Source organism: Mobula birostris, chromosome 20 (genome assembly GCF_030028105.1).
Source record: "Mobula birostris isolate sMobBir1 chromosome 20, sMobBir1.hap1, whole genome shotgun sequence".
Classification (NCBI taxonomy): Eukaryota; Metazoa; Chordata; class Chondrichthyes; order Myliobatiformes; family Myliobatidae; genus Mobula; species Mobula birostris.
The window spans coordinates 54,117,944-54,134,019 of record NC_092389.1 but is presented as its reverse complement, the minus strand read 5'-3'; the positions used below and the strand labels follow the sequence as shown (position 1 = coordinate 54,134,019).

The window sequence follows — 16,076 nt, the reverse complement described above, 5'->3', positions numbered from 1 at the left end:
CTGCGAAAGGAGGGGCGTTGGGCATGGGGCTTCTAACCTCCCATCCCGAAAAATGGCAGTGCACAGAAATGTCAAACGATCCTCCAAAGGCCCCATCCCTGGGATCGGAAGGACCTTCCCGGAAGATGATTGAAGTCATGTGATGAAAGGAGAAGCCACAGGGCCGATCAACCTTCGCCCTGGACAGGGGACTCTGGCAAGATGCTGGTGGGGGCCTATGCCCCGGTAGGTGTGATGGGCTAAGAAAAGAAGCAGAACAGAAATGCAGCCGGAGTGAAGAGCCTGGTTCAGTCTGAGGCGGGACTGAAAGGGACAAGTTCTGAAAAGAGAGGCACAAGAGACTGCAGATGCTGGAATCTCGAGTCAGAAACGTGATGCTGGACTGACTGAGCGTGGCAGGCAGCATCTTGGGAGAGAAATGTATAATCGACTTTCCGGGACGAGATCCTTCATCTGGACTGTCTCAACCCGAAATTTCGATTGTCCGTTTCCCTCCACAGATGCTGACTGACTTGCTGAGTTCCTCCAGCAGCTCGTTTTTTTTTTCTCCAAGTGTAAAGAGAGTCAGACTGAGGTATAAAACCGGGGTTAAGTAACTATTGCGAACAACTATTAAATTAGGTCATGCCATGAAAGTGGGGATGTGGAGAGAATATTGTGCTGTGACAAGACAGATGCTGTGGCTGCAGCGAAAAGTACAGGACTGGACATTCCACATCACAGGGTGGAAAACATTTTAGTCGGTGAAGTCCTGAAGAAACTTTCTGACTTTACCCATGTCTGTCCCAGCTTCAGTAAAAGACCAGTTTCCACAATTCTGGACAGAGCCCAGACGTTGATGTTTTTTTTTATTTTAAATCAAAATAAGAATTACACACCATAAATATTCACAAGGATAAACTGTGCAATGCCTTTACCCGAAGATCAGTGACCCTTCTGTCACGCAGCTGCTGTGGCACAGGCCCTTCCATCTTTCTCCACATATCTTCACCAGCCCACAGTCCGCAAAGAGGTGAGTGACCGTCCCGTCTCCACTGCAGTAATCTCGGGGCAGCGCGCTGTGAGAGTGATCTCCGGGCATGCAGCAAGGATCAGACTGGGAGACCCCTCTCTGTATCAGACAGGTAAGGTTTGGCACGATGATCAAAGCAGTTCGTCGCACTCCTGATCAACCGACACCATCTATTAGATTCATCCGAGCACATCCTGGTTGGAGTCCAACCAACCATTGAGCACATCTACATGAAACGCTGTCGTAGCAAAGCAGCATCCATCATCAGAGATGCTCACCACCCAGACCAGGCTCTTTTCTCGCTGCTGCAATCAGGTACAAGATGCAAGAGCTCAGGTCTCGCAGCACCGGGTCCAGGAACAGTTACTACACCTCAACCATCAGGCTGTGGAACAACAGAGGATAACTACACTCACTTACCGTCCATTGAGATGCTCCCACAACCAATCGTCGTACTGGGCCTGTACCAAAATTGGTGAAATTGGTGAAATCAGAGGTGGTTTGACTCAGACCGATCGCATTGATCATGTCTCAGAATTAGAGAAGTAAAAGAGACAGGCACAATCTCACAGGATATTGACAGTGTTGGGGCAGGAATGATGTTTCCCCTGGCTGGGCTCTGGAACCATGGTTCACAGACTTAATATCACAGTTCACCTCAGCAGGGCTGAGATGTGGAGAAATTTCCTCCCCAGTGCAGCGAATTTTTGGAATTTTGTCCACAGAGTTTCTAAATTAAATAGACATATTTTGGGCCTCAGCGCTGATGGGGACATTGCAGGAAGTGGTGGTGAGGTCAAAGGTCGGACATGGAGACGCTTCAGATGAGGGTCACAAGGATGATTCCAGGAATGAAAGGGTTATTATACGAGGAACGATTGATGGCTCTGGGTCTGTACTCGGTTGAATTCAAAAGGGTGAGGGGAATCTGATTGAAACCTTTTTGAATACTGAAATGTAGACAGAGTAGATGTGGAAAGGATGTTTCCCATGGAGTGACAGTCTCGGACAAAACGACACAGGCTCTGCATAGGGGAGCGCCCTTTCAAACCTGAGATGCTGAGAAATGTCTTTTCACAAAGCATGGTGAATTTGTGGAATGTGTAACCACATGCAGCTGTGGAGGCGAGGTCGTTGGGTGTCATTAAGGTGGAGATTGCTAGGTTCTTGATTGGACATGACATCAAAGGATACGGGCAAAAGGCCGGGTACTGGGGTTGAGGAGGAGAGAGGGAAAAAGGATCAACCATGAGTGAACGGCGGAGCAGACTCGATGTACCAGACGGCTTAAATCGGCTCCTAGGACTTATGGTCTTATGCTCTTATGTTCTATAGATTTTCTCAGTGTCCGCAGCAAAATGCTTGTCGGGGTTGTCTGCACTCTGATAATAAAATGTACTTTGAAGTTTGAGTTTCGGGGAATTTCCTTTGATTCTGAGAACAAACTGTGATTGGCGGCAGCAGCCCGTCCTCAGACACACTCACAGCCAATCAGCGGCACAGCTGGAATAGTCTTGCTCCCATTGGTTGAGGGGTGTCAGTGGGCGGGACGCTGAACTTCCGCAGCGGTGAGGGGTTTGGAACCGAGAGCGAGTGGACCCGGGGAGAGGCCGGAGATTGGGAGCTGCACGACGGGTAACGGCTGCAACACCGGCCGGGTGAATCATCCGATGGCAGAGCTGAAGAGACTGGCGGAGATTCCGTGAGATGTTTCAGTTGCACGGAGGATGCCCGGTCTTTCCCCGCCGTGGATCGGGGCCTGTTGTCTGGAGTTCTACCCCTGACCGGTCTCCTGCTGCTGGGAGACGGGAGCTGGCCCGCAGCGGCTGCTGATGGATCTCTGGAGCTCTCAACGCACCCCTGTGCAACCGGACAGGCTAAGGCCAAGGTAAGAGCAAGGCGCAAAGGTCAGTTCGTGCTTTGGAAAATAAGAAACAGGAGCCGGGTTGAAAATTGACAGCAGTAAAAATACCCGAAATGCCATTTTTAAGCCGATTTTTTTTTTCATTTTTCTTCATTTTGGGTCACTTTAGGAAAAGCCATCAAAAAGCCACAGTGCTCCATGTACGCTGGGTGATAGTCCTTCAAATAGTTCACCCCGGTCTTTTTGGGCACCGGTATGATTGCCGCCATTTTGTATGTGTATGTGTGTGTTTGTGTGTCCAAATGTTTGAAACAGTGAAACAGAGAATCCGAGGCTTCCCAGTTGGATCCAGGAATGTTTCCAGTAACTGTGGTCACAGTGATGAGACGACCATTCAGATCAGAACAAAATAATTCACCCAGCAGTTGGTGAACCTTCAGAACTCACAACCCACTCTTGTGTTTGAGAGAGACATTCACAAATTTAAATGTGCGATTTAAAGTTTACAAAGTAAATTTATTATCAAAACTTTAAACATGTCATCATGCACAATCCTAGATTCATTTTTTGGGGGCAAATTCAGCAAATCCAAGAGCCATTATAGAATCACTGACAGACCAAACCCAACAGGACAGACAAAAACCTAAGTGCAAAAGACAATAAACTGCAAATATAAAGGAAAAATAATAATAAATAAATGAGAAATAAAGATCAAGAACATGGGATAAAGAGTCCTTGAAAGTGAGTCCAGAGGTTGTGGGAACAGTTCAGTTATGGGGTTACTGAATTTCAGTGAAGTTATGCTCTCTGGATCAAGAGCCTAATGGTTCAGGGGTAGTAACTGTTTCTGACCTGGTGGTGTGGGCCTGAGGATCCTGCACCCTCTTCTTGATGGCAGCAGTGAGAACGGAGCATGTCCTTGGTGTCTGTGGGGGTGTGGGTGTCCTTCATAGAAACATAGAAAATAGGCGCAGGTGTAGGCCATTCGACCCTTTGAGCCTGCACCGCCATTCAGTATGATCATGGCTGATCATCCAACTCAGAACCCTGTACCAGCCTTCCCTCCATACCCCCTGATCCCTTCAGCCACACGGGCCATATCTAACTACCTCTTAAATATAGCCAATGAACTGGCCTCAACTGTTTCCTGTGGCAGAGAATTCCACAGATTCACCACTCTCTATGTGAAGAAGTTTTTCCTAATCTCGGTCCTAAAAGGCTTCCCCTTTATCCTCAAACTGTGACACCTCATTCTGGACTTCCCCAACATCGGGAACAATCTTCCTGCATCTAGTCTGTCCAATCCCTTTAGGATTTTATACGTTTCAATAAGATCCCCCCTCAATCTTCTACATTCCAATGAGTATGAGCCTAGTCGATCCAGTCTTTCATCATATGAAAGTCCTGCCATCCCAGGAATCAATCTGGTGAACCTTCTTTGTACTCCCTCTATGGCAAGGATGTCTTTCCTCAGATTAGGGGATCAAAACTGCACACAATACTCCAGGTGTGATCTCACCAAGGCCTTGTACAACTGCAGTAGTACCTCCCTGCTCCTGTACTTGAATCCTCTCACTATAAATGCCAGCATACCATTCGCCTTTTTCACTGCCTGCTGTACCTGCATGTCCACTTTCAATGACTGGTGTACAATGACACCCAGGTCTCGTTGCACCTCACCTTTGCCTAATCGGCCACGATTCAGGTAGTAATCTGTTTCCTGTTTTTGCCATTGAAGTGGATAACCTCACATTTATGCACATTAATTTGCATCTGCCATGAATTTGCCCACTCACCCAACCTATCCGAGTCACCCTGCATACTCTTAGCATCCTCCTCACAGCTAACACTGCCGCCCAGCTTCGTGTAATCCGCAAACTTGGAGATGCTGCATTTCATTCCCTCATCCAAGTCATTAATACATATTGTAAACAACTGGGGTCCCAGCACTGAGCCTTGCAGTACCCCACTAGTCACTGCCTGCCATTCTGAAAAGGTTCCGTTTATTCCCACTCTTTGCTTCCTGTCTGCTAACCAATTCTCGATCCACATCAATACCTTACCCCCCAGTACCGTGTGCTTTAAGTTTGCACACTAATCTCCTGTGTGGGACCTTGTCAAAAGCCTTTTGAAAATCCAAATATACCACATCCACTTGTTCTCCCCTATCCACTCTAATAGTTACATCCTCAAAAAATTCTATGAGATTCGTCAGACATGATTTTCCTTTCACAAATCCATGCTGACTTTGTCCGATGATTTCACCGCTTTCCAAATGTGCTGTTATCACATGCTTGATAAATGACTCTAGCATTTTCCCCACCACCAATGTTAGGCTTACTGGTCTATAATTCCCCGGTTTCTCTCTCCCTCCTTTTTTAAAAAGTGGGGTTACATTAGCCACCCTCCAATCCTGAGGAACCAGTCCAGAATCTAAAGAATTTTGAAAAATTATCACTAATGCATCCACTATTTCTTGGGCTACTTCCTTAAGCATTCTGGGATGCAGACCATCTGGCCCTGGAGTTTTATCTGCCTTTAATCCCTTCAACTTACCTAACACCACTTCCCTACTAACATGTATTTCCCTCAGTTCCTCCATCTCACTGGACCCTCTGTCCCCTACTATTTCTGGAAGATTATTTATGTCCTCCTTAGTGAAGACATTCAATTAGTTATTCAATTGGTCTGCCATGTCCTTGTTCCCCATAATCAATTCACCTGTTTCTGTCTGTAAGGGACCTACATTTGTCTTAACCAATCTTTTTTTTTCACATATCTATAAAAGCTTTTACAGTCAGTTTTTATGTTCTCTGCCAGTTTTCTCTCATAATCTCTTTTCCCTTTTCTAATTAAGCCCTTTGTCCACCTGTGCTGGACTCTGAATTTCTCCCATTCCTCACGTGAGCCACTTTTTCTGGCTAATTTGTACATTTTTTTCTTTGGAATTGATACTATCCCTAATTTCCCTTGTCAGCCACGGGTGCACTACCTTCCTTGATTTATTCTTTTGCCAAACTGGGATGAACAATTGTTGTAGTTCATCCATGCGATCTTTAAATGCTTGCCATTGCATATCCACCGTCAATCCTTTAAGTGTCATTTGCCAGACTGTCTTAGCTAATTCACGTCTCATACCTTCAAACTTACCCTTCTTTAAGTTCAGAACCTTTGTTTCTGAATTAACTATGTCACTCTCCATCTTAATGAAAAATTCCACCATATGGTCACTCCTACCCAAGGGGCGTCTCATGACAAGATTGCTAATTAACCCTTCCTCATTGCTCAATGCCCAGTCTAGAGTGGCCTGCTTTGTAGTTGGTTTCTCGACATGTTGGTTCAAAAAACCATCCCGCATACATTCCAAGAAATCCTCTTCCTCAGCACCTTTGCCAGTTTGGTTCACCCAATCTATATGTAGATTGAAGTCACCCATTATAACTGCTGTTCCTTTATTGCACACATTTCTAATTTCCTGTTTAATGCCATCCCCAACATCACTACTACTGTTAGGTGGCCTGTACACAACTCCAACCAGCGTTTTCTGCCCCTTAGTGTTATGCAGCTCTACCCATATTGATTCCACATCCTCTTGGCTAATGTCTTTCCTTTCTATTGCGTTAACCTCCTCTCTAACCAGCAATGCTACCCCACCTCCTTTTCCTACATGTCTATCTGTCCTGAATATTGAATATCCCTGAATGTTGAGTTCCCACCCTTGGTCACCCTGGAGCCATGTCTCTGTGATCCCAGCTATATCATATTCAATAATAACAATCTGCACTTTTAATTCATCCACCTTGTTACGAATGCTCCTTGCATAGACACACAAAGCCTTCAGGGTTGCTTTTACAACACTCTTGGCCCTTATACAATTATGTTGAAAAGTGGCCCTTTTTCATGCTTGCCCTGGATTTGTCGGCCTGCCACTTTTACTTTTCACCTTACTACTTTTTGCTTCTACCCTCATCTTACACCCCTCTGGCTCTCTGCACTTGTTCCCGTCCCCCTGTTGTGAACTAACCTCCTCTCTCCTAGTCTCTTTAATTTGATTCCCACCCCCCAACCATTCTAGTTTAAAGTCACCTCAGTAGCCCTTGCAAATCTCCCCACCAGGATATTGGTCCCCCTAGGATTCAAGTGTAACCCGTCCTTTTTGAACAGGTCACACCTGCGCCAATAGAGGTCCCAGTGATCGAAAAACTTGAATCCCTGCCCCCTGCTCCAATCCCTCAGCCACGCATTTATCCTCCACCTCATCGCATTCCTACTCTCACTGTCGCGTGGCACAGGCAGTAATCCCGAGATTACTACCTTTGCGGTCCTTTTTCTCAACTCCTTTCCTAGCTCCCTATATTCTCCTTTCAGGACCTCATCCCTTTTCCTACCTATGTCATTGGTACCTATATGTACCACGACCTCTAGCTCCTCACCCTCCCAGTTCAGCATATCTTGGACACGATCAGAAATCTCCCGGACCCTGGCACCAGGGAGGCAAACTACCATCCGGGTCTCTGGACTGCGTCCACGGAATCGCCTATCTGACCCCCTTACTATCGAGTCCCCGATTACAACTGCCCTCCTCTTCCTTCCCCTACCTTTCTGAGCTACAGGGCCGGACTCTGTGCCGGACGCACGGCCACTGTCGCTTCCCCCAGGTAAGCTGTCCCCCCCCAACAGTACTCAAACAGGAGTACCTATTGTCGAGGGGCACAGCCACTGGGGTACTCTGTATTACCTGACTCTTCCCCTTCCCCCTCCTAACCGTGACCCACTGGTCTGCCTCCCATGGCCCTGGTGTGACCACCTGCCTGTAACTCCTCTCTATCAACTCCTCACTCTCCCTGACCAGACGAAGGTCATCGAGCTGCAGCTCCAGTTCCCTGACGCGGTCCCTTAGGAGCTGCATCTCGGCGCACCTGGCGCAGATGTGGACGTCCAGGAGGCTGGGAGACTCCGGGACCTCCCACATCCAGCACCGAGAACAACAAACTGCCCTCACACTCATACTGCCCCTCTCCTCAAATAACAACAAAAAATGAATGCCAAACCCTCTTCGCCTTGCCCGTTTCCGCCTAAGCCCGTTGAGCCGAAGCCCTTAAGGCTTCCTCTTATGAGAATAGGTTAGGTGAACTCTGCCTTTTCTCCTTGGAGCGACGGCAGTTTCTAAGATGATGACAGTCATTGATCGTGTGGATAGTCAGAGGCTTTTTCTCAGGACTGAAATGGCTAACACGACAGGGCACTCTTTTAAGGTGCTTGGAGGCAGGTATACAGGATGTGTAAGGGGTAGGTTTTATACGAAGAGAGTGGTCAGTCCGTGGAATGGGCTGACGGCAACGGTGCTGTAGTGGGATACGACAGGGTCTTTTAAGAGAATCCTGGATTGGTACATGGAGCTCAAAAAAACAGAGGTCTGTGGGTAACTCTGGGTAATTTCTAAAGTAAGTATATGTTCGGCACAGCATTGTGGGCCGAAAGGCCTGTATTGTGTTGCAGGTTTTCCATGTTTCTCTGTTTCTAACATTCTCGGCTGCTATTTGAAAGGTTAACTGACATTCATATTAACTAATTGTCATGTGTGTTCTCCTTTGACCGACAGGCACCACAGCCAGTGACAGTAGGAGACAGAGGTGTGTCTGATCTACGATCGGCCCTGTGGAAATCTGCCCCACTCTCAGCCCCTCCTCTTACGCTGTCAATATTGGACGACAACTTCCAAGATGACCCGGTGGTCCCGGCTGATATGCAGCTGCTGCAGAATGAGCGCGCTGATCAACGGGAGGTGTCGTTCCTATGCAAAGCGGGCATTTGTGAAATGTGCACAACAGTTTCTATTATAAACAATTTGTGTTATTTTCACCGTTTACATTACACTACAAATGCAACGTGATAGTGGGGTCTGTGGTGGTGGAGGAGAAATCAGTGTTCCATCACCCTCTGCTTTGGGATCAGTGCACAGTCACTATCCAGTCTCCTTTTGATTTGAGTTCTCCAGTCCCGGCTGCAAGAGTCGTGAATCCTTATTGTGCCTTTCCAGGTTAAACAAGTCCTTACTGAGGCCACCGACTGGAGATGCACACAGTACTCCAGCTGTGGTCTCACCAACATGGAACAGAGCAGCAGGGGAACAGGCCCTTCTGCTCTCTGTGTTGTTCTGAACCAACTAAACTGGTCTTTCCACGCCTTATTAAACCATTCCCTTCTGCAAACACATCGACATTGCTGCATTCCCCACACATTAATGTGGTATCCAATTCCCCCTTTCTCATTTGCTTCCTTCAGCAACCCTGGCCTTCATTCCAGACATACATCACTATGAGTATGAAAAGAAAGCTTGCAAAGCACATTTCCTCTAAACATTCTGAGTCAAGTTTAACATTACTGTCATGGATAAGTGTTTTTTGTATAGCAGCAGTGTAGGAAAAATACAAAATTATATTAAATAACGAAATAAATAAAGAGTACAAATAGGGCTGATGAGCCAGTGCCCCCCCAACTAAAATATATGCCCTCTAGTATTAGACAATTCATCCTCAGGGAAATAAGTACAGGCTGTCCATTCTGCCTGCATCTCCCATATTGCGATAAACTCCCGTCAAGCCTCCCTCGCCCTCTGCAGATCCAGAGAATATATCCCTTAATTGTCCAATCTCTCCCTATCCAGGCCACGCCCTGTTAAGCCTTTTCTACTCAACGTCAAAATCATCCACATCTTTTGCTGGAATAGAATGCAATCGTCCAGATGTAGTTAAATTAGAGGTTTATAAATCTGCAACATAACTACCTGTCACCGAACTTCCTGCCTCGATTACTAACGGTAACTGGCCCACGCCGCATTTATCAACCCCAACAAGCAGATACTTTAGGAGTGTATTGAACTCAGATCCCAAGATCCCTCTGTAGATCAACACTGACATCTACACAGGCCAAGCTCGCAAGCCACCACAATTCTGGTGAACCTCCTCTGCAGTCTTCCAGCCCAAAACATCCTTTGTACAGAATGCTAACCAGAACTGAATGTGACATTTCAAGAAATTTAGCAGTCAAAAGAATGAAGTCGACCATTCGGACGAGACCCTTGCTCCCTCGGCCCACCCATTCCATGCCGAACGGGTACACACCAAACTCGCCCCATAATCCTGTGTTTGTCGCTTCTCCTCGGGGACAGCAATTAACTTGTTTGCACATTTCAGTTGCGTAGACGCAGCAGCTGAAAGATCCTTTCCCTCTTGTAAGAGTCTAAAACTAAACCTTTCCTATCCTGTATTAACCACAATGTCTTTCAAATTTGTATAAGTACAGGACCACAAAGGTGGTAATGTCTCTTAAAGAACAGAAAGGCGGATAATTTCCCCAAAGCCTGGTGGGATACAGTGGACAGATTAGGAGATTGGGCAAGAAAGTGGCAAGTGAAATACAATGTTTGAAAATGCATGATCATGCACTTTGGTAGTGGAAATACATGTGCGGACCATTTTCAAAATGGGGAGAAAATCCAAAAATCTGAGATGCAAAGGAACTTGGGGGTACTTGTACAGAATGCCCCAAAGCCTTGCATGTTACGTCTGTGGTGAGGAATGCAAATGCCATGTTATCATTCATTTCAAGAGCTCGATAATACAACTGCAAGGATGTGATTCTGAGGCCTCACCTTGAGAATTGTGAACACTTTAGGCCCCTCGTCTTGGAAAAAATTGCTCCAGCATTGGAAAGAGTCCAGAGGAGTTTCACAAGGATGAGTCCAGGAGTGATATGGTTATCGTATGAAGAACATTTGATGGCTCTGGGTCATTACTCGCTTGAATTCAGCAGGATGAGGGGGAAACTTTTCGAATGTTGAAAGGCCTAGACAGATAAGATGTGGAAAGTTTGTTTCCCATGGTGGGAGACTCTAGGACAAAAGGGCACAGCCTCAGGATAGAGGGGCATCCATTCAGAGCAAAGATATGGATATTTTGTTTAGTCAAAGGGTGATGAAATTGTTGTCAGTTGCAGCTATGGAGGACAGGGCGTTGGGTGTGTTTAAGGCAAAGGTTGATACCTTCGTTATTAGACATGGCATCAATGGTTATGCGGAGAAGGCCGGGAATTGGGGTTGAGGAGGAGAAAAATAAGATTAGCCATGATTTAACAGCGGACCAGACTCAATTGGCTAGAGGGCTTAATTTTGTTCCTGTGCCTTATCATCTTATGAAAGGGCACAGGCCGCCGTCAGGTAAGTTGTGAAGGTTTTGAGAAAATTTTGCTGGAAGTCATATTGTGATAATATTGGAAGGGATATTAAACTTGCAGATGTTTGAGGAAAGATTAAGGTAATGGGGTGTTCGTAGGGATCCAAATATTCCAGTATTGATTGACGAGTGTAAATTGATTGTACCTGAAAAAAGGAAGGTTTAGTTCCTGGCTGTGTCATTTTCTGCGATTCATAATCAAGATAAATTGAGTGAAGAGATTCAGTAATACCGGGACGAGGTTCTAAGTGAAAACAGCAGGTAAATGGATGATCATTGCAGCTTTCAGTTGCTAAATCACAATGTATGTGTTTTACAAATAGCATTAATAGACCGGCACTGGAATTGAACTCGGTGGCTCAAACTCCTGAAGAAGTGTTGGTGGTAGGATTTCTTGCCACGTGGGTGGAAAATAAGCTGCCATAGAAGCAGTGTATCACTAATATTATCGATAAATGCAAAGGAGCATTAAATATACTTGTGTCTTCGTGGATTTTTCTGGGGTGCTGCATGAAAATATTTATTGACCATTTAGATTTGTGCAATCAAATCTGTTCTTGATAATGGCTGCGTGGTTTATGGATCAGCTTCCTCTTCCATTTTAAAATATCTGGATGTGATAAAGGCACAGACTTTAAACTTGTGTTGTGGTGCAGTGAGATGGCCCGCTGTTTCGGATTGACTGGTTGAAATCGGAAGCACCTTTTCAATTGTGGAGGTTGCAGCTGTCAGATTGAACTTCAGGCGGCGGAGGAATCATCATCCTGATGAAGGTGTGTTGCTGGGCTGTTGGGAACATCACAATAACAGTGTTTTTAATCTTGGGTATCATGCTTGGAATATGGGTTAGTTGGATTATTCAGGCTGCCCCACGGCAGCTTTCTCGGTAAACCCAACTTGTTTATTCCAATGCATTTTCCTGATTTTAGGTTACTGGATTTAATAAAATCTAAGGGTGTTAACTGGGATGCTGATGTAGCTGCTTTTGTGCACGAATTATAGGTGACAATAAGGAAACAACGTACCAAACATTTAGCAGCATTTTCAGCAGAATTAGTTGCTATCATTGTAGGCACACTTGTCCACGTAAGGTTGTAATTTGTTCAGCTTTTTTTGGGGTTTGATGTGCCTTAAAACAAGTCATTCCATCAGTAGGTCAGATTTAATGTCAGAAACTCATCAAACTTTATTTCGCATACGAGGTATTGGTTTCCAGATTGACATTGTCCGGGTCCCTGCACATTGAGTGTTGAGGTGGACGAGCTGTTTGACCGTTCAGCGACAAAAGCTGTTCATTGTTCAGCTGTGGATATCGACCTTTATCGAAGCAAATCAGAAGCTAAGGGTAGCTTATTTGTGTAGATTTGCCTCGATTTTTGGGGCATGTCGGCAAATATGAGCTGTACACTGAACTGGCGTGTACGCAGATTCGTGGGTGCATACAGATTTGTGGTGTGCCGACAGATATGGCGGTGCACACAGATTTGGGTGTGTCGCGGATTTAGGGGTGCACATGGATTTTGGAGGTTTCGGTGGATTTCGGGGATTTTTTGACGTATATCAAGGTTGTTTCATTTGTAGATACTTTAATAATAAATACACTTAAAACATTGAACTTTGTTCCTGCTATTTGTAAGGTGTAGACAGCTATTTTGCGAACTGTTCGAAATGCATCCTACTCTGGAATAATCTGATTGGAATGTAAAAGTTTCTGCGGGCCGGGGAGCGCCCAGCATGGGGGTGCAAGAAGACACGGTGAGCAGTAGGGCCCGGAGGAGTCGGTAGAACAGAGGAATCCGGAAACACAGATTCATAATTCATTGAAAGTGGCGTCACCGCTAGAGAGAATCGTACAGAAAGATGTAGGCACATTTACCTTCATAAATCAAAATATTGAGTACAAGAGATGGGAATATATGTTTAAGTTGTATAAAACGTTTATGAGTCCTAATCTGGAGTATTGTGTGCAGCATTTGTTACCTGCCTGCAGGAAAAATATCAATAAAACTGAAAGAATGCCGAGAATATTTACAATATGTTTGCCGGGATTTGAGTTCGGAGTTGTAAGGGATAGTTAAATAGGTTTGGACTTTAATCCCTGGAATTTAAGCAAATGATGTGAAATTTCATAGAGGTATACAAATTATGACTGATATAGACAAGGTAAATGCAGGCAAGATTTTTCCACTGAGGTTGGGTGAGGCTGGGACCAGAGTTCTCTGTTCAAGAGTGAAAGAAGAAAAGTGCCAGCGGAAGTGGAGGATGTGGTTTTGATAGCATGGAAGAGAGGTTTGGATACCGACACAGATGGGATGGGTATTGAGGGCCATTTTCGAGGTGATGTCATGAAACTCGGGAAAATAACAATTTGGTACGGACTAGATAGCGGAAAACGGTCAGATTCATTTTTATAGTGCTCTGTCACGCCAAATAATTTGTAGATGAGGGAACTGGTTGGCTCTGTTGTCTGTGAAGGAAGTAGGATGATTTAAAATGTTTTGGTGGGGTATAGAAGTGTATAGGTGCTGGGCATCCTTGATCAAAATAAGGCGATCAGGGCAGGGATTTTAAAGTTGTCCAGCAGTTCGAGAGCATGTGAAGTTCATGGAGGGAGATGTGAAGGGACTGAACAAAAGGTGATAAAATGAATTTGAGGTACACGGACACGTCAGATCGGGCAAGAGCAGGCAGAGACAAAAGTAACAAAACCCATTCACACGCACTTACACACATAGGCAGACAAATATATAGAGACAGAGACCAAAATACATACACAGATACAGAGTAACATACACACATAGATTCCCAAATACACACACACACACACACACACACACACACACACACACACACACACACCTGCAGTATCACATTTGCCTTCCCAGGTCCCCACTTTGCTCTGTGTGCTTTCCATATTCGATAGCTTTGAATATAATGTCTCCCTTATTTTTCTAAACTGAGCAGCACAGGCCCAGAGCCATCAAACTCTCCTCATGGGTTCACTCTTTCATGCCTTCTTCATCCTCCCCAAATGTATTTAGCAGAGACTGTCCGAGCTCTCCGCTCTTCAGAAGTAAGCCTACGATATTGTTGTATTCGTTACAAACAATGCAGTGCTGTATAGTTCCCTGAGCCAGTGTACACACGTCTCTCTGGTGTCCTGAAGGGATTCTTCCACACTAGCCACGTGTTCCCAGTCGTCAAGCCGTCACGACAAAGACCGGGCGCTGTCCTCCAGCTGGCCTCTGACCCAAACACACACAGACACACAACAAGACGGACAGACACATAGGTGGACACATATAAACACACAGAGATGCAAACATTCAGATATACTTTAATAATTAATACATTTTGAACTTTGAACGTTTTAAGATGGGGCAGCTATCTTCTGAACTGTTTGAAATGATTTTTGCTCTGGAATAAACCGATGTGCATGTGGGGATGTCAGCGGGTTTGGGGTGCAAATTGATGTGCGGATGTGCGCAGATTTCAGAGTGTCTCAGTAAATATGGGGGTGCACACTGATTTGAGGATGCATGAACGTTGGGAGGGTGCACAGGGATTTGGGAGTGCACAATGATTTGGGGTTGCACACAAGTTTGAATGTGTCCGCGAGCTTGGGGATGCACACGGATTTGGGGTGTCCGTGGAACTGTGGGTGTGATGAATCTCAAGGTTGTTTCATTCACAGATATTTTAATAACTGATGTATTTTGAACCTTGAACTTGCTATTTGATTTAAGGTGGAAAATCTACTTTGTGAATTGTTTCAGATGATTCTTGTTCTAGGATAATCTAATGTGTATGTGGAGTTGTCAGCAGGTTTGCGGTGCGCAGGGATCTGGGAACGTTGGTGGATTTGGGGGTGTCGGCAGTGTTGGGGGTGTGCATGGATTTCGAGGAGACCACTGAGTTAGGGATTGCAAGCGGGTTTTGGAGTGCCCACAGATCTGCGGATGCTGTGACGAACCCCGTGACGGGAATAAAGAACCAGAAAAGATGGAAAACACTTTGGAGTCTAGGATTGCTATAAACTAATAATATTTATTAATAACTACGCAACACAGTAATATAAATGTGCATAATACAAACAGGTTAGCAATTATATATATATTAAGTACATCAATCAGAAAGTGTGGAAATATATGTATGAAAAACCAAGCTTCTTTATGTCTAGGGGTAAAAAGTTACAGTCTAACGATGATGAGTAAAGTTCAGTTCAGTTCATGGTATTTAGTTCAGTAGCGTGGGGTGGGGGAGGGGAGAGAGAGAGAGAGAGAGAGAGGGGGAGGGAGGGGGAGAGTTGAATCTTCAGGTGAGCTGATGCCGTCGATCTTCTCGTCGTCCGCCGAAATCCTTCACAAGTCACCGACTGTGACTGTAACAAAGGGGGAACCGGTTTTCTGTGGTGGAGCTGTCACCTCGGCAAGGGTGGACACATAGACAACTCCCCACCAGTCAACCCCTTCTCCTTCACTGGAAGAGCAATTAGGTCGATTCGCCTGATCGATCCTCCAAAACCCACTTTCTCTGCGGGCACAGCAATGCTCATTCAGTGTCCAGATCATGTGTCTGAGATCTATATCATCTGACCTCCTATTTATCTCACCGTGCTGAGCATCACCTGTAATTCAAAGAGTCCCCCCTTCCTTTGTCTGTGAAGAAATGCAAGCAGGCAACAAGTCCTTGAAAGTCACATCAATAATGTGCTGTCGGTCACCATAGCAACTTTCCAGCTGCTCGGTGCGATCTCCAAAGTAGAAATCCAACGTTACCTCCCGTGTCCTAACGTGGCAGTCCAACCGTTAATCTTCTTCTCTCTCTCTCTCTCTTCAAAACAATCATTGGTGATAAATAACTCTCTCTCTCTCTTCAAACAGTTAATAGGGGCACTCCAGGAACCCCACACAGTGCACACAGATTTGCAGATACGCTCAGATTTGGGAATCCCGGTGGATTTGGA

The 16,076-nt window shown here is 45.5% G+C and overlaps 1 protein-coding gene and 1 long non-coding RNA gene across 2 annotated transcripts in view; one reads left to right on the top strand and one right to left on the bottom strand.

Moving 5' to 3' along the window:
* Positions 1–16,076, bottom strand: part of LOC140184969 (uncharacterized) — a 351,453-nt gene that overhangs the window by 220,918 nt on the left and 114,459 nt on the right. The gene's annotated exons all lie outside the window — the stretch shown is intronic.
* Positions 2,566–12,725, top strand: LOC140185213 (uncharacterized). The gene is made up of 2 exons (XR_011882528.1): positions 2,566–2,900; positions 8,479–12,725. It is a non-coding gene; the product is annotated as an uncharacterized lncRNA (long non-coding RNA).